This window comes from Cervus canadensis, chromosome 5 (genome assembly GCF_019320065.1).
Source record: "Cervus canadensis isolate Bull #8, Minnesota chromosome 5, ASM1932006v1, whole genome shotgun sequence".
Classification (NCBI taxonomy): Eukaryota; Metazoa; Chordata; class Mammalia; order Artiodactyla; family Cervidae; genus Cervus; species Cervus canadensis.
In genome coordinates this window covers 66,665,262-66,685,400 of record NC_057390.1, presented here as the reverse complement: position 1 = coordinate 66,685,400, position 20,139 = coordinate 66,665,262, and the positions used below count along the sequence as shown (strand labels likewise).

The 20,139-nt window shown below is 37.6% G+C and overlaps 1 protein-coding gene across 3 annotated transcripts in view; it reads left to right on the top strand.

The window, feature by feature from the left end:
• The window catches only part of LCLAT1 (lysocardiolipin acyltransferase 1), a 203,317-nt gene that overhangs the window by 36,822 nt on the left and 146,356 nt on the right, over positions 1-20,139 (top strand). The gene's annotated exons all lie outside the window — the stretch shown is intronic.

Sequence of the window (20,139 nt, the reverse complement as noted above, 5' to 3'; positions counted from 1 at the left end):
GAGCTTAGAAAAATTGGATGCAACTCCATGTGCCTTTTGGCACATCTTAAATTTCTTTTGAGATTTTGTGATCCTCCTTCATTTGTTTTTCCTATTTCTCTTCGTCCTTCTCCCCAAATTTTTTTCTAGCAGTGAAAAAATCTTAAAAAAGTTATTTCAGAGATGAGAATTATGGGACAAGTTGTGGTCTTGAATTCTGTGACCCAGGATCTGGGAAAATAAAATGAACAGTTTTGGTAAGAATAGGTATAAGCTGGCCACGTTCAAGAGAAAAGACAAGAGATAGGAGTGAGGGAAAGGAAAGAATGAAAGATGACTCCTAGGTTTCTTGGTGGAGAATCTGGTTGCTGATACCATTTACAGAGATGGGGAAGGACAAAGGCTGAGTGGTGAGTAGAGGAATGGGGGAATGGCATTTATTCTGGATATGCTGTCGGCTTCCCGGGTAGCTCAAATGGTGAATAATCTGCCTGCAATGCGGGAGACCTGGGTTCAATCCCTGGGTTGGGAAGAACTCCTGGAGAAGGAAATGGCAACCCATTCCAGTATTCTTGCCTGAAGAATTCCATGGACAGAGGAGCCTGGCAGGCTCAGTCCACGGGGTCACAAAGAATCGGACACGACTGAACAACTAACAAACACTTTGACTTTCATGCTCAGTTTGATAGAACACCCAAGTGTCAGGTAATCAGCTGAACCTGCGAGTCGAGCTTGGAGGAGAGGATTGTGTTGGAGATATATTTTGGAAGGGTCACAATGAAGACAGCAGAGAAAGAGGGAAGGAGGAAAAGGATAGAGAGAAGACAGTGTCCCAGTGATCGGAAGCCCCAGAATTGAGAAGTCCAGTAGAGGAGGAGGAGCCACAGGAGACCCTGAGAGAGGGAGCAGTGAGGTCACAAGAAACCCGGGAATGTGGTGTTGAGGAAGCAAAGAGAGACGAGCATTTCAGGGAGGAAGTGCCCGTGCACGTGGAATGCTGCCAAGGGGTGGAGTCAAATGAGGTCAGAGACGTGGCCATTGGATTTGACAAGGTGAAAGTGGACTTTTTTGCTGACATGGTCACAGTAGAGTGGTAGAAGCAACAAGTCAGACTGTAGTTGATTGAAGAGGGAGTGGGAGGTGAGGGACTCTGTCATCATGATGCATTCCTCTACTGGGCAGACAGAAACTTAATGTACATGAAGAGTCTTCAAAACCCATTCAGTAAGCCTGGAGGTTTGCATTATCCATAAATGACTGTAGGAAGTTAGCAGTGACCTTTGTCTCCCAGTAATTTTCTTTGGTTAGTAGTTGACTGTTAATTTATAAGGTTCTAAATTTCATAGGTGGCTTCCATTTTAGAGTAAAATCAAATGTTCAATCTCTGTTAACTTCGAAAGTTAATATTATATTAAGTTAAAACTTAAGAGTATTTACCTTTTCAGGAAGGTAATTACAAGCCTCTAAAGTTAAGCCAGGACTGTTTCATCTTGAAACACTTAGAAATTCATTTTGGTTTTTTGTAATTACAGCGTTTCAGTGAACGACATCTAAACAGGGATTGAGTTTGGCAGTTATGTACATATTCTAAACTAAGCACCGTTTCTGTGGTTTAGATTTTTCCTTTATAAATAGAATTTTAATCAGTATAGCTTAAATTTTTTTCCAAGCATGTTATAATTAGCACTGGCAACAACTTAATCCTAAAATGTGCATAATAAATTTAATAATATTTTGTAAGTACTGCTATTAAATGAAAGTAAATAGGACTTATTTGAATATTTAGAAACGTCTCTGGTTTGTGTTTTTCTGTTACAGTGTGGGAAGAAAATATGGCTACTTAAAAAGAAGTCGTGTTACCTGCTTGGTCCTATCATTGGGAATGATGTTATACCTACATTTTGGAGTCAGATTTTATATTAGAGCGACATGGTCTTAAATACCATGACAGCTCATTCATATATTCTTCTGAATATACTATGTATTAATATAGTTACTGGCAAAAAAAAACCTATTTGTTGTAGGATCTACTTTCCAAGTGTGATTGAGCTGCCAAGTTCAGGCCCACTGCACTGACCAACACATGGGACTTTTAAAAATTCCAAGGACAAGAAATTTGATTTATAGGAAATTGTTTTGCCGAGTTGTTTTTCTGTAAATTTAAACCTGTTCTAAAATAACAGTTTATTTCAGGGGGAAAAAAGAGCATGTGGGATAGGAGATATTTTTGCAGCCATTGTTGGGAAATACAGTCTGCCATACTTTTTTACTCTGGTTATGTAAGCTTTGTGGATCCGAGTTTCCTTATCTTTAAAATGGGGATATAATGTGCCTTCCTAGTAGAGCTGTTTTGAGGATTAAATGAGGTAATGTAAGTGCCTAGCATACTGTCTGATGTTGTAGATGTTCGATAAGTGTTATTAAACAGTAATAATGCCAACTTGTTAATTTTTTTTTTAAAGTCTGCATAAGAAACAAAGCACATTCATACATTTTGACTGAGCTATGAGAAGTGTGGCCTTCCCATGCTGGCCCTAGTTTAGGGCCTAACCTCGTTGAACCTGTATTCTTAGTTGACTTTTCTGTAGTCCCTGCCTCCTCTGTATAGTAGTTGGAATTGACATCTCTAAAATTATGTGTATTTCAAAATCACATTGCATATTATTAGAGAATTTGGGGGGTTCTCAGTTGCCTTAACTTTAAAACAAAAACCCTTAATGAATTTTAAAGGCAATTCTACTTTCCTCTTCTCAAGCCTTGAAGACCATAAGCAATATAGTGTATAGGAAAGAATACTGAACAGGAATTAGGAGACTTGACATTTAGTTCCTAGTTTGGTTCTAAATAATGATAGTTAGGTGATTTGGGGTAATTTCTTTCACCTCTTAGAAATTTAGTTTTCTTGTTGATCAAAGAGTTGGACTGAATGATAGTTGTAAACGTTGATTCACATTGACATCTAAGTGAAAAATGTGCTTGGAACAGACACTTTGGGATTCTTTACTATTCCAGGGTTGTCTCACAAAAGAATTGTCATTGCCTTATTTTATCTCTGTCCCTCTCTCTTTTTTTTGGCTGCGCTGCACAGCATGAGAGATCCTAGTTCCCTAGCCAGGGATCAGACCATGCCCCTTGCAGTGGAAGTGCGGAGTCTTAACCACTGGACCACCAGGGAATTCTGTACATCTCATTTTTGACCAAATATATATTACTCTGTTGATGATCCATCAGGTTCTCTATAGCAAACCTGTGTGACGCCGTCATTGGTTTAGAAACTCAAATATGCTAAGATTGAAGATTCATCAAGGGTAGTTAGTAAAATACGCTAAACGTTCTGCAGAGATTTCCCAAAAAGGAATTGTAAAAAAAATACTTTGAGCATCAGCAGCATGTTGGAGTAAGTATTGTAGCTTCCTAAGCCAGTTTTTTTTTGTTCGTTTGTTTGTTTTTAAAGCCAGTGTTTTTTGAAGCATACATATCTTATTTGGAAATAATGACTCTGGTATTTCTTTATAAGTTGATTTCCTTTATGGGACTTACTTCCCATTGATCTCTGCAACCCTAGATTTGACACTCTTATTTTAAACTCTTATTTCTAATGATTTTTCAATGTCATGTAACTCTTAACGTTCCCATTGACCAGTATTATTGTAGTGCTGGAGGAGAATTGTAGGCAAGAGCTATGTTGTACAGAATAAAATCCCTAACACAGATCTGGTGTCTGTTTCTTTCCCCCTTGCTTAGGGGGAACTATAGCTTGTCTATACATGGGATAAATCTTAGCTATCAGATTTTAATATTACTAAAACTAGTATGGTTAGTGTGTATAACAGTGTTTGTCTAAGTGTGTAGCATTTAGTAACATATCTGCCAGACATTTTTAAAAAAGTGATTTAATTTTAAAATAATGAAAAATTGAACAGTTTATCAGATACTACTTCATTTTTCCAAGTATGTGGTAAATTGAGTTTTAGTAAACTGAAACTTTTTATTTGTATAAATAATTTTTCATATCTTTTATCATGGTAATGGTATGTGAGTGTTAAATTTTTAAAAAGCAGTAACTTAGGGCTTCTCTGGTGTCTCAGTGGTAAAGAATCTGCCTGCCAACGCAGGAGACGCAAGTTTGATTCCTGGTCCCGGAAGATCCCCCTGGAGAAGGAAATGGCAACCCACTCCAGTATTCTTGCTTGGGAAATTCCATGGACAGAGGAGCCTGGCGGGCTCCAGTTCATAGTGTTGCAAAGAATCAGATACGACTTAGCAACTACAGAACAACAACAGCTCTCAGAAAGTTCTTTAGAACCTGACTAAATGATCCAAACTATGTGCTATGTGATGAAAGTGAAAGAAGAGAGTGAAAAAGTTTGCTTAAAACTCAACATTCAGAAAACTAAGATCATGGCATCTGGCCCCATCACTTCATGCCAAATAGATGGGGAAACAACGGAAACAGTGACAGACTTTTTTTTTTGGGCTCCAAAATCATTGCAAATGGTGACTGCAGCCATGAAATTAAAAGAAATGCCTTGGAAGAAAAGTTATGACCAACATAAACAGCATATTAAAATGCAGAGACATTGCTTTGCTGACAAAGGTCCATCTAGTCAAAGCTGTGGTTTTTCTAGTAGTCATGTATGGATGTGAGAGTTGGACCATGAAGAAAACTGAGTGCCGAAGAATTGATGCTCTTGATCTGTGGTGTTAGAGAAGACTCTGGAGAGTCCCTTGGACTGCAAGGAGATCCAACCAGTCCATCCTAAAGGAAATCAGTCCTGAATATTCATTGGAGGGACTGATGATGAAGCTGAAACTCCCGTCTTTTGGCCACCTGATGCGAAGAACTGACTCATTTGAAAAGACCCTGATGTGGGGAAAGATTGAAGGCGGGAGGATAACGGGACAACAGAGGATGAGATGGTTGGATGGCATCACTGACTCAATGGACATGAGTTTGAGCAAGATCCAGGAGTTGGTGATGGACAGGGAAGCCTGGGTACTGCAATACATGGAGTTGCAAAGAATTGGACATGACTGAGCAACTGAACTGATGTGGTAAGAAATGGTTTTTGATGATTCCACTTAGACTGATCTTTCACCAGTGAATATTTGAACATTTTTCATGGAAAGCAAATTCTAAACTGCATAGAAAGATGTGTGACTAACATTTGCATGATGTTTGGAACTTACTGAAGCATACTCCAGGCTTCCAATAAGTAGAATTTGCATCGGTTCTACTTCTTTTGACAGCTTTTTTCTCTCCATTTTTAAGAAAGCATGCTGTGCAGTGTCTTCATTTCAAGCCTTGCCATTAGTGGTATATAGGAAAAAAGGTAGAAAAAGTGGTTTTTATAGGGCTTTGTTCTTTAAGAGGCTTGGAATTAGCTTTCTGTCTTTGATAAGCACGTATTTCCATTGATTATAAGCAGTTTCTAAGTGTTCACTTTCTTTAGTGTTTAAATTTAACATGTCTTTATTCCAAATAAAATTCTTATTATTATCTCAGAGTTGAATGATGATGCTTGAATTTCTCTAGTGAAAAGAGCATTTCACCTGCAATTTTATTTTGGTTTTTCTAAATAGACAAGTCACTTCTGTAAACAATAGGATTTTTGTTTCAGCCCCAGCCCCTCATTCCTTACAACTTTTTGGTCTCACATATTGGCTAGAACTGTCATTGTTGTTTAGTTGCTAAGCCATGTCCGAACCACACCAGACTTCTCTGTCCATGGGATTTCCCAGGCAAGAATACTGGGGTGGTTTGCCACTTCCTTCAGTTCACTTAGATCACCATTCCCCCTTTCCCCCCATCCTTTCGTACTTATTGCAGAGAGTTACATGTGTCATTAGTCCTATCTGACCCTTTGTGACCCCACCAAGGCTATGTAGCCCACCAGGCTCCTCTGTCCATGGAATTTTCCAGGCAAGATGACTGGAGTGGGTTGCCCTGTCCTCCTCCAGGGGATCTTCCCAACCCAGGGATTGACCCTGCGTCTCTTGCATCTCCTGCATTGGCAGGCAAGTTCTTTACCAGCTAAGTCACTGGGGAAACCTTTTGTTACTTATTAGGTATTTGCTAATCTTTATAAAATAAAGCATGGATTGTCTGCAATGGCGCTAAATTTAGTTAACTTCATTTAATTTTCTCTGGTTACACTTTCATCCTAAAGGAGAAAAATACTAAAAATCATTTTAATAAATTTGGACAAGATCTCACAAGCTAGTAAAATTTGCAATAGTAAAGTCACTTTCTTTTATCTCTTCTCCCTCCACCTTTCCCTTCTACAAATGTGAAACATTTACAGCAGTGTCCTGTTCCAGGCCCTAGGGGTACAGCAGAAAATAGACAAAAATTGTTGCCCTCTTGGAGTTTGCAAGTGAAAGTCACTCAGTTGTGTCCTACTCTTTGCGACCCCATGAACTACACTCCATGGAATTCTCCAGGCCAGAATACTGGAGTGGGTAGCCTTTCCCTTCTCCAGGAGATCTTCCCAACCCAGGGATTGAACCCCAGTCTCCCGCACTGCAAGTGGATTCTTTACCAGCTAAGCTACAAGGGAAGCTCAAGAATACTGGAGTGGGTAGCCTATCCCTTCTCCAGCAGATTTTCCCGACCTGGGAATCGAACCATAGTCTCCTACATTGCAGGCGGATTCTTTACCAACTGAGCTATCAGGGAAGCCCTCATGGAGTTTGAGTTTACAGACAGTCAGCATTGGAATGCTAGATGTGATCAGTATCTGGGGAAAAAGAAAGTGTATGCGTGGGGTAAGGGTGGGGTGTGGCAGGTGACGTGATGCTTGACGTGTGTGCTACATGGGTGGCGTTACAGGTGTTAATTGGGTGGTCAGGGAAGGCCTTTCTGAGAAAGTGACCTTTGGGCTATGACCTGAACCAGGTGAATAGAAACTGTGTGGCTAACTGGAAAAAGAGAGCTATTAAATAGAGGAGACCACAAGTGCTCTTCAGCCTGAGGTGAGAATAATGAAAATGTTCTAAAATCGACTGCGGTGCTTGTCTCACTGTTCTATGAATATACTAAAAACCACTGAAAAGTACACTTTAAATGCGTGAATTTTCTGGTATGTGAATTATATCTCAGTAAAGCTATTAAAAAGAAAACCATCAAGCTTTAGAGATTTTCATCTTTGACCCAGGGAAAATCCTTCTTTTCCTTACTTCTCTCTTTAGAAATGGTAGGGTGTGTAGTAGTAGTTATTGCAGTGAATCACACAGATTGTGTTCCAGTTAGACCAGATACTGGGAAGCATGATAATCATTACGAATTATTAGTGAATCCATGTCAGGTTATATGGGCTGTTTTAAGTTTTTAAAAATTTCAACAGTAAAATGTGGTCGTGTATATGCAGTCTTCATAGCTTGCTGCTAAAGTCACAGTAGATGATTATCCATTTTTTATATAACTTGGGAGGAAAAGGTACTGTTGGCTTATGCTCAGCAATGACTGATTTGGAATGGAGACTCAACTGGCTTTGCAAGTCGCTTCCCTTACCGACATGGCACTCACCCGAGAGCATTGCCCTTAGACTCAGGCTTGCTTTTTGTTTCCTTTTAATGATTTATATTCAGAACATCTTGGCTGTCTTAGCTCCTTCCCTGGATCTTGCCCTTTCTGATTCTGGCTCTTAGGTACTACCTTCCATTTTTTTTCTGGAAATAATTTTTAGCATTCTGGTTCCTTAGTTCCGCAAGTCGACCTAGGTCCCACCCACATAGGCAGCGTGGATTTAGATCTTCCTAGACACTTAAAAAATTTAGAGCTAGAAGGAGTCTAGTGTTCAGAGTTACATAGTCACTGCAAAACTTGTATTAGATTCTCAATAATCCTGAATTCCATCCTCAGTGTCTTTTTCTAGTTCCATCACTGTACTTCCATAGGAATAAATAATGCTTATAAAGGTAGCTTCCCATTGACCCTAAGGAGATTATTTAGATTCTATTACAGTGTCTAAAAGTATTATTGATTCCAAATATCTTATATAAAGCATCAGGTCATTTTGTCTAGTCTGTAGTTACTGTTTGTCACAGGACTGGTTTCCTCTTGTAGGTAAGGAGGCAGGTAGGTGGTCTGGTATTCCCATCTCTTTAAGAATTTTTCACATTTTGTTGTGATCCACACAGTAGAAATCTATATGCAGGTCAAAAAGCAACAGTTAGAACACGACGTGGAACAACAGACTGGTTCCAAATTGGGAAGGGAGTACATCAAGGCTGTTTATTGTCACCCTGCTTATTTAACTTATATGCAAAGTACATTATGCGAAATGCCAGGCTGGATGAAGCACAAGCTGGAATCAAGATTGCCAGGAGAAATATCAATAACCTCAGATATGCAGATGACACCACCCTTATGGCAGAAAGCGAAGAAGAAATAAAGAGCCTCTTCATGGAAGTGAAAGAGGAGAGTGAGAAAGTTGGCTTAAAATTCAACATTCAAAAAACTAAGATCCCATCTGGTCCCATCACTTCATGGCAAATAGATGGGGAAACAATGGAAACAGTGACAGACTGTTTTCTTGGGTTCCAAATCACTGCAGATGGTGACTGCAGCCATGAAATTAAATGATGCTTGCTTCTTGGAAGAAAAGCTATGACAAACCTAGACAGCATATTAAAAAGCAGAGACATTACTTTGCTGACAAAGGTCCATCTAGTCAAAGCTGTGGTTTTTCCAGTAGTCATGTATGGACATGAGAGTTGGACCATAAAGAAAGCTGAGCACTGAAGAATTGATGCTTTTGAACTGTAATGTTAGAGAAGACTCTGGAGAGTCCCTTGGACTGCAAGGAGATCCAACCAGTCCATCCCAAAGGAAATCAGTCCTGAATATTCATTGGAGGGACTGATGATGAAGTGAAACTCCAGTCCTTTGGCCACCTGATATGAAGAACTGACTCATTTGAAAAGACCCTGATGCTTGGAAAGATTGAAGGCAGGAGGATAAGGGGATGACAGAGGATGAGATGGTTGGATGGCATTACTGACTCGATGGACATGAGTTTAAGCAAGCTCTGGGAGTTAGTGCTGGACATGGAATCCTGGCGTATTGCAGTCACAAAGAGTCAGACACGACTGAGCGACTGAACTGAACTGAGTTTCCTCTTGTACTGATTAAGTTATCAAATGATTTTATTGCAGTTTGAACTGTTTACTTCCACAGTGATTCTAGGCCTGGCTCTGCCACTGACTTACTCTGTGAGTTTGTCAAGTAGTTTTCTGATTAAAGACAAATTTTGTATTTTAGAGGTAGATTTTATCAGCAGGATTTTCCCACCCCCACTCCCCACCAAGAGAATGGATTTTACGTTGATATTACAGCTGAAAAGATACGAGTAAGAGAAAAGCAAATGTAACATAACCTTTTTACTTTCCTAGACCTCTGGAAGGAAAGGAAGGGAGTTTTACTCCATAAAGAGCTTCACAGCTTTTCTTTTTTTGCATGGAAATGGTTATTATTTATTTATTTTAATTGGAGGCTAATTACAATATTGTGGTGGTTTTTGCCATACATTCACATGAATCAGCCATGGGTGTACATGTGTTCCCCATCCTGAATCTCCCTGCCACCTCCCTCCCCATCCCATCCCTCAGGGTCATCCCAGTGTACCAGCCCTGAGCATCCTGTCTCATGCATCAAACCTGGACTGGTGAGCTATTTCACATATGATAATATACATGTTTCAGTGCTATTCTCTCAAATCATCCCACCCTCACCTTCTCCCCGAGAGTCCAAAAGTCTGTTCTTTACATCTGTGTCTCTTTCTCGCTGTCTCACATATAGGGTCATCATTACTATCTTTCTAAATTCCATATATGTGTGTTAATATACTGTATTGGTGTTTTTCTTTCTGACTTACTTTGCTGTGTATAATAGGCTCCAGTTTTATCCACCTCATTAGAACTGATTCAAATGCATTCTTTTTAATAGCTGAGTAATGTTCCATTGTGTATATGTACCACAGCTTTCTTATCCATTTGTCTGCCGATGGACATCTAGGTTGCTTCCATGTCCTGGATGTTGTAAACAGTGCTGTGATGAACATTGGGGTACACGTGTCTCTTTCAGTTCTGCTTTCCTCAGTGTGTATGCCTAGCAGTGGGATTGCTGGGTCATATGGCAGTTCTATTTCCAGTTTTTTAAGGAATCTCCACACTGTTCTCCATAGTGGCTGTACTAGTTTGCATTCCCACCAACAGTGTAAGAGGGTTCCTTTTTCTCCACACCCTCTCCAGCATTTATTGTTTGTAGACTTTTTGATAGCAGCCATGACTCACAGCTTCTTAACCACACAGGCAAGATGCAGTGGGGAAGGAAACCAGCTCTGTATCATGTGGCCAAGGAGGAAGGGCTAATTTCGCCTGCAGGGCTTTGTAAGACAGGAGTTGGGGAGTGCACTATGACCTTGGCCTGGCCCAAGAGAACTCTTAACTTACATATGAAGCATTTGTATCCTGATTCAAACAAGGGCATCTTAATCTGGAGCCTGCTGTTAATAACAATGATAAAAACAAATATTTACTCAGTATATATATATATGCACCAATTGCTGCTCCAACCACTTTCCATGTATTAACTCATCAGATTTTCACAACTCTATCTGCTATTGACCTGACTTGGTACTGCTATTACCCCTATTTTTGAAATTGAGGAAGTTACAAGTTGGCAGTTCACAATTAAGTGGCAGAGCTCGGATTCAAACCCACAACCTGTCTGACCACAGGTTTTGGTTTAAATAGGGACAAGCCTGATATCAAGGACAAGTGAGTTTCATTGTAGAGGCCTAGGACTCCCTGAGAACCTCTAATCATAGCACTGAATTATTTCTCTGAGTTTATCTCTAAAATAAAGATTTTTAAGAAATTAGACCTTTAAAGTGCTTGCTGTTGGAGAAGTCTTAGGATTTTGAATCCACAGATAAAATGCCTAAGTACTTCTTTTCAATAAATTGAAGCATGAAGATTTTACTATAGATTTAATCTTACCTATATTCATCAGTATGCAGTATATACTACATGCGTTGCCCTGTGTCTAGTTGTGATGTGCCATAGGGTTAAAATACACAGCAGATTTTACAAACTTATTATGAAAAAATGAATGTAAAGTATCTTATAAGTAATCTGTTTACATTTGATCATGTTTTGAGATGATATTTGTTTATATTAGGTTAACTATTAAAATTAATTTCATCTATTTTTCTTTATTTTTTAATGTGTTTGCTAGAAGATTTCAAATGACAAATGTGGCTCTCCTTGTATTTCTGTTGGATAGTACTATTATAGGGAGTCTTAAGTGAGAGAAAGAAGGTATTTTTCCTATGGGTAGGAAACTAGTGAAGTAGACGGGAAAAATATGCTTATCAGGTAAATCTGAGTGCATCAATGTTATCTCCTGCTTGGCCTTGGGTGAAAAATATGTGTTATAATAACTTGAATATGTTTGAAGAAACAAATTAGTTGAAAGAATAGATATATTTATACCATATATAAGTCAGTAGTATATTTATTGAACTCTTACTATATACCAGGCACTCGTCTAAGCACTTTACATATATTAACTCTCTTAATACTAATAGTAACACTATTAGGCAGGTACTGAAGAGGGTGCAGTAAGGTTAAGTTAAGGCCTCTTAGTATAGTGAGTAACAAGAGTTACTTCAAGTCTATACAGTTTGGCTTCAGAGTCAATACTCTTAACCATTCTTTTTATCACCTCTTTAAACCATTAGGTTCCCCAAAAGGTTCGTTTGGGGTCTTCCATAAGATGGAGTGAAAATCCCAAATGACCTTTTAGGCCAGCCCAGTACTTGACCTTGTGATTTGTTGTATTTTTTAATCTTATGATTTAGTATGGTAGTATGTCCATGAATATAACCCATAGAATTTTTTTTTTTAAGTTTGGCAGTTATATTTTGTTTATAAATTTATTTTAAAGTTCCTAAGAGTGAATAATTTTTGTTTAGCTTCCTCTTAAAAGGCTGGTTGTTAGTGCCTTAATTTTAGCCTATTAACTATATTTGTGGTAATATTCCATAAATTTTGTATATTATAAAAGTTCTGCCTGGACTTTCAGGGGAGAAATGTATATGACCAAATGATAATCAATAAACTTTTTATAATTTAAATGAGTGGGATCAAAAGAAAATACAGGAATGTGGCCTTGGGTTTTCTCTTTCTGAGAGCTATCATTTAGGCATTAGCCTTAGTAAAGATAACACATGTTTTAAATGTGTTTATGCTGAAGGAAAAACGATAATACTGTGTCTAAGTGGAGTGTACATTAGATACTTACACCACATGTATTACATAAATATTTAAGTACAATTCTAAATTAGTTGTTACCTAAAATTAAAAATATTTTTCTGCCTACCAAAAGGTGTGAGATGCTGTAGATGATACAAGAATAGATGTCACAGATCCCTGTCCTATAGAATTAAGACACACATGAAAAAATGAAATACTAGTTCAGTTCAGTAACAACTCTGTACATCATGAAGGGACAAATAGGTGTTATAGGAATTCTGAGAAAAGGAGGAAACTTTTGAACTAGTAGCTTGGGAAGGGTTGTAGGAAGGGGAAAGAATTGAGCTGGTCTTATAGGATATGTTGAATTTCCTTAAGTGGAGTAAAGAGGGCATGTGAACAAAACCTTAGACATGGTGAGGGACATGTAGAGCTTAAGAAACAGGAAGAATTCAGCCATGGTTAAAACAGAGTGCTAGGAAGATAAAGACTTGGGCCGGACTTGTAGAAGACCTTAAATTCCAGTAGTAGGAATTTGGATTCATTAAGAAGTTTGGAGTTGAGGGGAGAAAAAAAAAAAGCTTTGGATATATGATACTTTATCCTTGATTTACTGCTTGTGTGATAGACATCACCTAATAAGTTATTTTCTTGACTTAAAATGCTAGATATCTTTAGTTGTTGGTAACAAGAAACACTGAAGGGTTTATTTTCTTGATTCCTAGTTAAGTCTAGTGCTTAAAATTAGCTTTTGTTAGCATCATCTGACTTCCTGATTGGAAGAATTTTATATCACTAGCAAATACTTGACTGTTTTTAGAGATGACAAATCAGTATTTTGCACTTATGGTTAATTTTGTTTATAAATTTCCACATTTGTATTGTAAATTTCCACAGTTAATGTATACCCTTATTACCAGGCAAACTAAAACTTGCTCATATTTTAAAGCTCTGGCTTATCTTGGCCCTGCTATCTCATTAATCCAGCAGCTGTGGGCTGCATTGTTTAACCTGCTGAACTCCATGTTCTTTCTTTGTAAAACTGGAGAATTATCTCTCTCCCATCGGTGGGAGATTGTTTAATGAGATAAGATTGTTTAAAAGAGAATGCAGTAATGATGTTTGGCCCATTTTGGAAGTAAATATTGAGTAAATTTTCTCTCCTTCCTTTCTGATTTTGAAATGGTTGTGAGTAGAGACTAATTATTTCTTAATTTAAATAGACTCATAGAACTTAAATTTGGAAGGCAGTTACTTTTGTAAAGTCTGACTTTGTTGTATAATAACTTGAATTTTTAAAATGTCGATATGCTGAGAGAACTTATCAACAGTTAAAAAAAGATAAATTTGCAGTGGTTTAATTAGAATCTCCATAAAAACATCTGAACTGTTAAAGGACTAAAGTGTTTCTACCAGGTTATTTCGTGAGCTGAAAGCAAAATTGGGCTGTGGCATTGAAAGGAAATGAAATCCAGGAGAAATATTCTGTATCCATTTTCTATATCATGTTGTTATGGAAAGGCAGTTAAACTTTTTTCTAAATGGATTTTTTTTTTTTTTTTTGGTGTTCTCTATCACTGTTAATGTATGTATGGATTTGTGTAACTCCCACCATAGTCAGGAGCAGAATAGTTCCACCACCCCCAAAATTCCTTTGTGCTATCTGTCCCTTTATAGTCACACCCTCACCTGGCCCTCACTGGTCTGTTTTTCATTTCTTCCTTTATGGATGTATTAATGAAGGCTATCAAATGATAAATATCTTATCAAATATAACAAAATACGAGGAATATCAAGTAAGAATGTATACAAAAGTGCTTATAACACGTAAGTACCAGGACTTAATGAAAATTAGTTTCATGTGTAATATTAGGTCGACAGGTGAAGCTTAACTGTGATTTAGGGTCAACTTTGCATAATGTTTAGCAGCTCTTTTCTCCTTGCTCAGAGGCTTTTAGGCATATTTTGGAAAGACTTTTTGTTCTACATGGCGTTTACTGCTGAAAGTCTCTGTGTTAAATGTCTTTTAACTTCATGTCCTCTGGAGAAGGAAATGGTAACCCATTCCAGTTTTCTTGCCTGGGAAATCCCATGGACAGAGGAGCCTACTGGGCTCTAGTCCATGGGACTGCAAAGAATTGGACACGACTGAGCAGCCTCATGTTCCTCATAAGCAAGAGTGGAAAATAGTATCTACCTTGAGGGTTGTTACAGTAATTAAATGTGATGTAATTAAATATATAAGCATATATATATATGAAAAAATAAATCTATAAATATAAATACATGTTTACACATAGACACAGGTGTGTATGTTCATATATGTGTAAGTGCCCTGATCCATAGTAGGCATTCTACCAATTAAAAAAAAGTTATAAATAATACAGTTTATAGTAACTTTGGAACAGCTTGGTAAAAGAATATCATGTCCTCTTGTTATCTGGATTTTCACCCACCTATCCATCCTTCCATGAGCTTCAGAATGGGAAGGTTGATCTTCAAAATACCAACTTTCTGTTTTAATAATTTTTCATAAGTTTATTTTTTTTTCCCAGAAATTTATCACCAATAAATTTCTGTTTTGGGTTGGAGGGGAGAATACCAAGTCTGTTTAACTTTACCTTAATATTTCAGAGTTCATATCACATTATACCTATTTCATAAAAGGTGATTTTTTTTTCTTTAATTGATGATTGGGACATATGGGCTGAATCTTTGCCAACCTCAGGGCTGCCTTTCGAACATGTATCCCTAAGCTTCTACTTGTAATAATGACTTTTCAGGCCATTTAAAACTTTTCCTTAAAAGTAAAGCACACAGTATTCTGATATATAACACTAGGCAGTGGGATATGATTGTTTTTCAACAAATTTAATTATTTAATCAAGTACAGAAGCAGATTTAGAGTTTTTTTCCTTACCCACAGTAAGGAAATTCTTTATCAGTGTGTTTTGTCTCATTATTAGCATTGAACAGGTTAATAGAATCAGTAAATTACAAGACTAGAAAGAACCTTTGAAATCTTCTTGTCAAATACTCTTAATTCTGTCTAACCCAACCCCCCTTTTTGTAATAAATATTTTGCAGTACTTTTTAGTGTCCAGAAGTAAAATTCAGTTAATGAAAAAATTTTCCCACTTAATTAAATCAATTTAATTCTGTTAGTGTAATATAAAGGAAAAATAAAAGGAAAATTATTGAAAATGTAATATGAGGTATGCTGAAGAAGGAAATGGCAACCCACTCCAGTATTCTTGCCTGGAGAATCTTATGGACAGAGGAGCCTGGTGGGCTACAGTCCGTGGGGTCGGCAGGAGTCGGACACGACTTGGCAACGAAATCACCACCACCACCATGCTAGAAGACAAAACCTCAAAGACAAAGAGCAACCCAACAGATTTCTAAAATGCTCCTTGTGGGGTGAGCTGCCCCATAGAGAACCATGAGTTTTCTCATTTCATGGGTAAAGAAAGTAAGGGGTGGGTATAAGAGAGCAGAAGGGGGATATTGGATGGGCCTTGGTATACTTCTCAGAATTATACAAGTGTTGTTAGCAGTAGAGTTTGGGTAGGAACTCTGGGTTTGAGGATCTGCCTTGCTGCTCTTGTAATTTAGTGCTTCTGAAGCTGCCCTGGATTCTGAAGGAATCCAATGGGCCACAAGTCCAGGGTGCCACTTCTAGGTAGTCAGTAGGTGCCAGACTTTGCTTCCTAGTTTTCTGAATACCTACCTTCAGGATGTCACACATTTTGTCCTCTCCCCAGCAATTATCTTCACCAGCTCAGTCCCCACCTCCTCCTCTTCATCCCTCAGTAAGCACACAAACAAAAAACTTAAAGCAAAATTTTTCTCTTTTAGCTCCACTACTTGTATGTCAAGGAAGCCTTCTAGAAGAACACAGAGCCCTTGGTTAGATGCTTGCAGAGCTTTTTTTACACTATCACTCTTTACTGATTTGAATTTTTATTTCCTTGCTCAACTGTAGGTTCCATGAGAATTTTCTAGTCTACCCTATGTGCTTGTGTTGAAGGTAAAAGTATTATTTCCAAAATGTAGTAATATTGACTCTCAGAGGAGAAGTGTTCTGTTTGTCTTCCGGTCTCAGTCCTCTGTGATACTCTGGTGTTTCCAGAAGTGCTTGGAGTAGAGCCAGTGTAAAATACCACCAGCACACAAGTTTGGGTTCCTTTTTATTTTCATCCCGTTTAATTTCTTGGAGGATGCATCATCCCCTATAACTTTCAGACTGTTGCTCCTGAATTTTACCAGTTATAGAGAATTCTGTTGTAGCTTAATTAACTTTGATACGTCTGACTTTAGCCTTATACATTGAATTTTTTTATAAAATAGATTCCAAGTAATCAAGATCAAAGATCAGTTAATGAAGAACTAATACTTTTGTGGTATTCTGTTAAACATCTGAAAGACATTTTACTGTTTTATAAATAGTTTTGTTTTAGGTAGAGTATGATTTACTCTTTTACAGTAGCTGTCTGACTTTGTATTTTAGACTTCATGTTTTTTTCCTCTTGTATTTTGGAATAAATTCATGTTTTTGCTTAAGTACAGTAATTTCGTTTCTCATCATTGATTTCCTGAATATGCGTTGGTGATACTTTCTTTACTTTCGGCAGCTATGCCTCATTAATTTAAACATGGCTTTGCTTTGTCTTACTGTGTTGTCAGCTATCCTTCTCACAACCCCATTTCAGTGCTGCTCACTTAGGGTGTTCATGTCAGTAAATACCTTGATACTATTTTGGAGACTCTCTGGATGTTTTTCTTGGCCCAGACCATGGATTCCTCTTTCTTTTCTTCTGGCATTTGTGCTTTGCAGCTGTAACACAGTTCATTGGAAAGAGCACAGGCTTATGAGTTAAATGGATGCAAGTTTAAATCCTGGCTTTGTGACCTGTCAGCTATATAGTCTGGGAATATTTGGATGCTTTTGAGGTCACTTTCTCCAACTGTAGAATGGGTGTACTTTTACCCATTTTTCAGAGTTGTGAGATTAGGAATATTGTATGTAAAGTACTTTGTCTTTTTCTCTCTTCTGTGTCTCTTAACTGTCTCTGAAAGAGAGGCAGAGTAAACTTGAGGGAGATAGACTGAGAGTGAGAAGTCCTGGATAGCCCTACCCTTCTGTCTCAAAAATTATGTGTGTTTGTGACTGACCCAGAATTCTGTATTTATGAATAAAAGCAGTTAGTGGATTTCAGTCAGAAAAACCTTGAATAAAAAAATATTTGATTTCATTCATATTATGAGGTATTAAATAATAGCAACGTTTCAGATCTTTTTAAGACAAGGCTTACTGCAAATAAATAAAAATAAAATAATTATGATCTGTATTATTTCCACCCTTTTCCACCACACTTTGTTGGTTATTTGACTTCTTAATGAGAATACTGGCCGTATATGATTTATCCTTGGTTCTATTTCCTTTTCCAGATACTTGTGTTTCATGGAAGAAAATTACATAGCATAGTTTCTTGAGAGTTAATGTCTCCAGAATTCCTGGTAACAGATGACCATTTTAGGCTATAATTCAAGTATTTCTCTAAAGCTTTAGAGCCCTGAATACATTCTGTGAACTACCTATAGGTAAACTACCCTTTGCTGTGTGAAGAATAGATTGTGAATATTTTCTTCATTTCCTTTTATCTATTACAAGAAAAAAATACTGTGAATGATTTTTTTGTTGTTGTTTAGTCACTGAGTGATGTCTGACTCTTGGTGACCCCTTGGACAGTAGCCCACCAAACTCCTCTTTCCATGGGATTTTTCCTGGCAAAAATACTGGAGTGGGTTGCCATTTCCTTCTCCAGGGGATATTCCTGACCCAGGGACCAAACCCACATCTCCTGCATTACAGGTGGATTCTTTACCGGCTGAGCCATCAGGGAAACCCCAAATCCAAAACTTGGAAGTCTTTTATTAAAGCTATATTAACTATAGCTTTTAGAAATAATGTGATCAACTTGTTTTGTAATAAGAAACAGGAAGAAAAACATTTTATTCCTTGTCCAGTCAAATTACTTGCTAGATGTTCCCCTATAACAGTGGTATTTTATGCCTTCCAGTGAATACCAGTAATTAGGAGGAAAAAAAAAAAAACTATTGATGTCAGAATATCAGCTCTTTCATGTATGGAGAATGTGGGACCAGTGTCTTTAATATTGGATGGTTCACACTTTATATCTCTCTTGGTGGTTAACTCTACCCTCAGTATTTTCTTTGTGATGCACCCTGTCCAGTCTCTTAATATAAGAAATTCTGGCACTTGATTTTTCCCTTTGAAATAAATGTTGTTGAGACTTTTGAAAAATTCTTTAAAAATAATACTGTTTGTCCACAATTTGGGAAAAAAATCAACCATAGTCTCACTATGCAGGGACACTCATTGGTAACATTTTGATGTCTTTCTGTGGTCTTTTTTTCTGTTCTGTGATTTCGTTCTGTCCATGTTTTGGTCCTCTTTGTTCTCTGGCTCCATTTGTATATGCTCTTGTTTCTAATTTCTTTTTTTGTCTGTTTGACAGGTAAGAGGTAGATTTATTTTGAGAGAAACACACTTCACAGACCAAATGTGAGTCATCTCAGAAGGCAAGAGCATCCTCTTGTTTCTAATTTCTGAGATGTCAGTTGTCATTTCTCTTTTCCTTCAGCATTCGTGATTTCCAGGCTAGAGTTGATTATAGAGTTATTCATGTCTTGGTAATTTCCCAGCTAATTAACTTTTATTTTGAGATGTAATTCACCTGCCATACAATTCAGCCATTTAAAATATACAAGCAGTAGCTCTTAGACCACCACTATTTGATGTTAGAAGACTTTTTTACCCTCAAACAAACTTTATACTCATTAGCAGTCACCTCCTCCACTTGCCTTGAGCCCTAGTCACTAGTGCTAAGTTGCATCAGTCGTGTCCAACTCTTTGTGATTCTGTGGACCATAGCCCACCAGGCTCCTCTTTCCATGGAATTCTCCAAGCAACAATCCTGGAATGGGTTGCCATTTCCTTCTTCAAGGTATCTTCCCAACTCAGGGATTGAACCTGCATCCCTAGAAAACCACTAATCTACTTTCTGTCTCTGTAGATTTGCCTGCTCTGAATATACATAAATGAAATCATAGAATATGTGGACTTCTGTGGCTGGCTTCTTTCACCTAGCATGAGTTTTCGAAGTTCATCTGTGTTGTAGCATGTATCAAGTACTTTGTTCCTTTGTTGAATGATAGCTGATATCTATACCACTTATCAAATGAAGAAGATTGGGTTGTTTCCACTCAGACTATTATGAATTGTGCTGCTATGAGCATTCCTGTATATGTTTTTGTCTGGACATAGAATTGCTGGGATGAGAATCATGTCAGTAATTTGGATGGGGAAAAAACTCTCGTGAATAACAGGTAAGAAATATAATAGTTATACCAACCTGTCTTTCATGATTTTATCTAGTAATGTTCCACTTAGTGTGGGTGTGTGTGGTTTAAACTTTTACATCTTATAAGGAAACCTCGTGTAATAACAGGAAATTGTTAAAATATAGTGAGTGTGCATGCCATTTATGCAGAAAAAAATTGGTGACATTTTCATTTTTAAAAAAATACTTGCTGTTAATAATTCATACTGTTTGAAACAATTTCAAAGAAACAAAACCCAACAGAAATCCTGAGACTTTGGAAAAACTTCCTTATGACTAACTAGCCCCCATGCAGTATGCATCATAAAGAATAACGTCAAGAAGTCGGCCTCTTGCCTATCTTTTGTGTCCTAGCTTGACAGGGTACTGTTCTTCCTCCATGCCCAGGCCTTGTTTGCATCCTAATTCATTCTGCATGTTTTAGTTGATTGCCTTAGACCTTTAGGATCCCTTTCCAAGGGAAAGGATACTG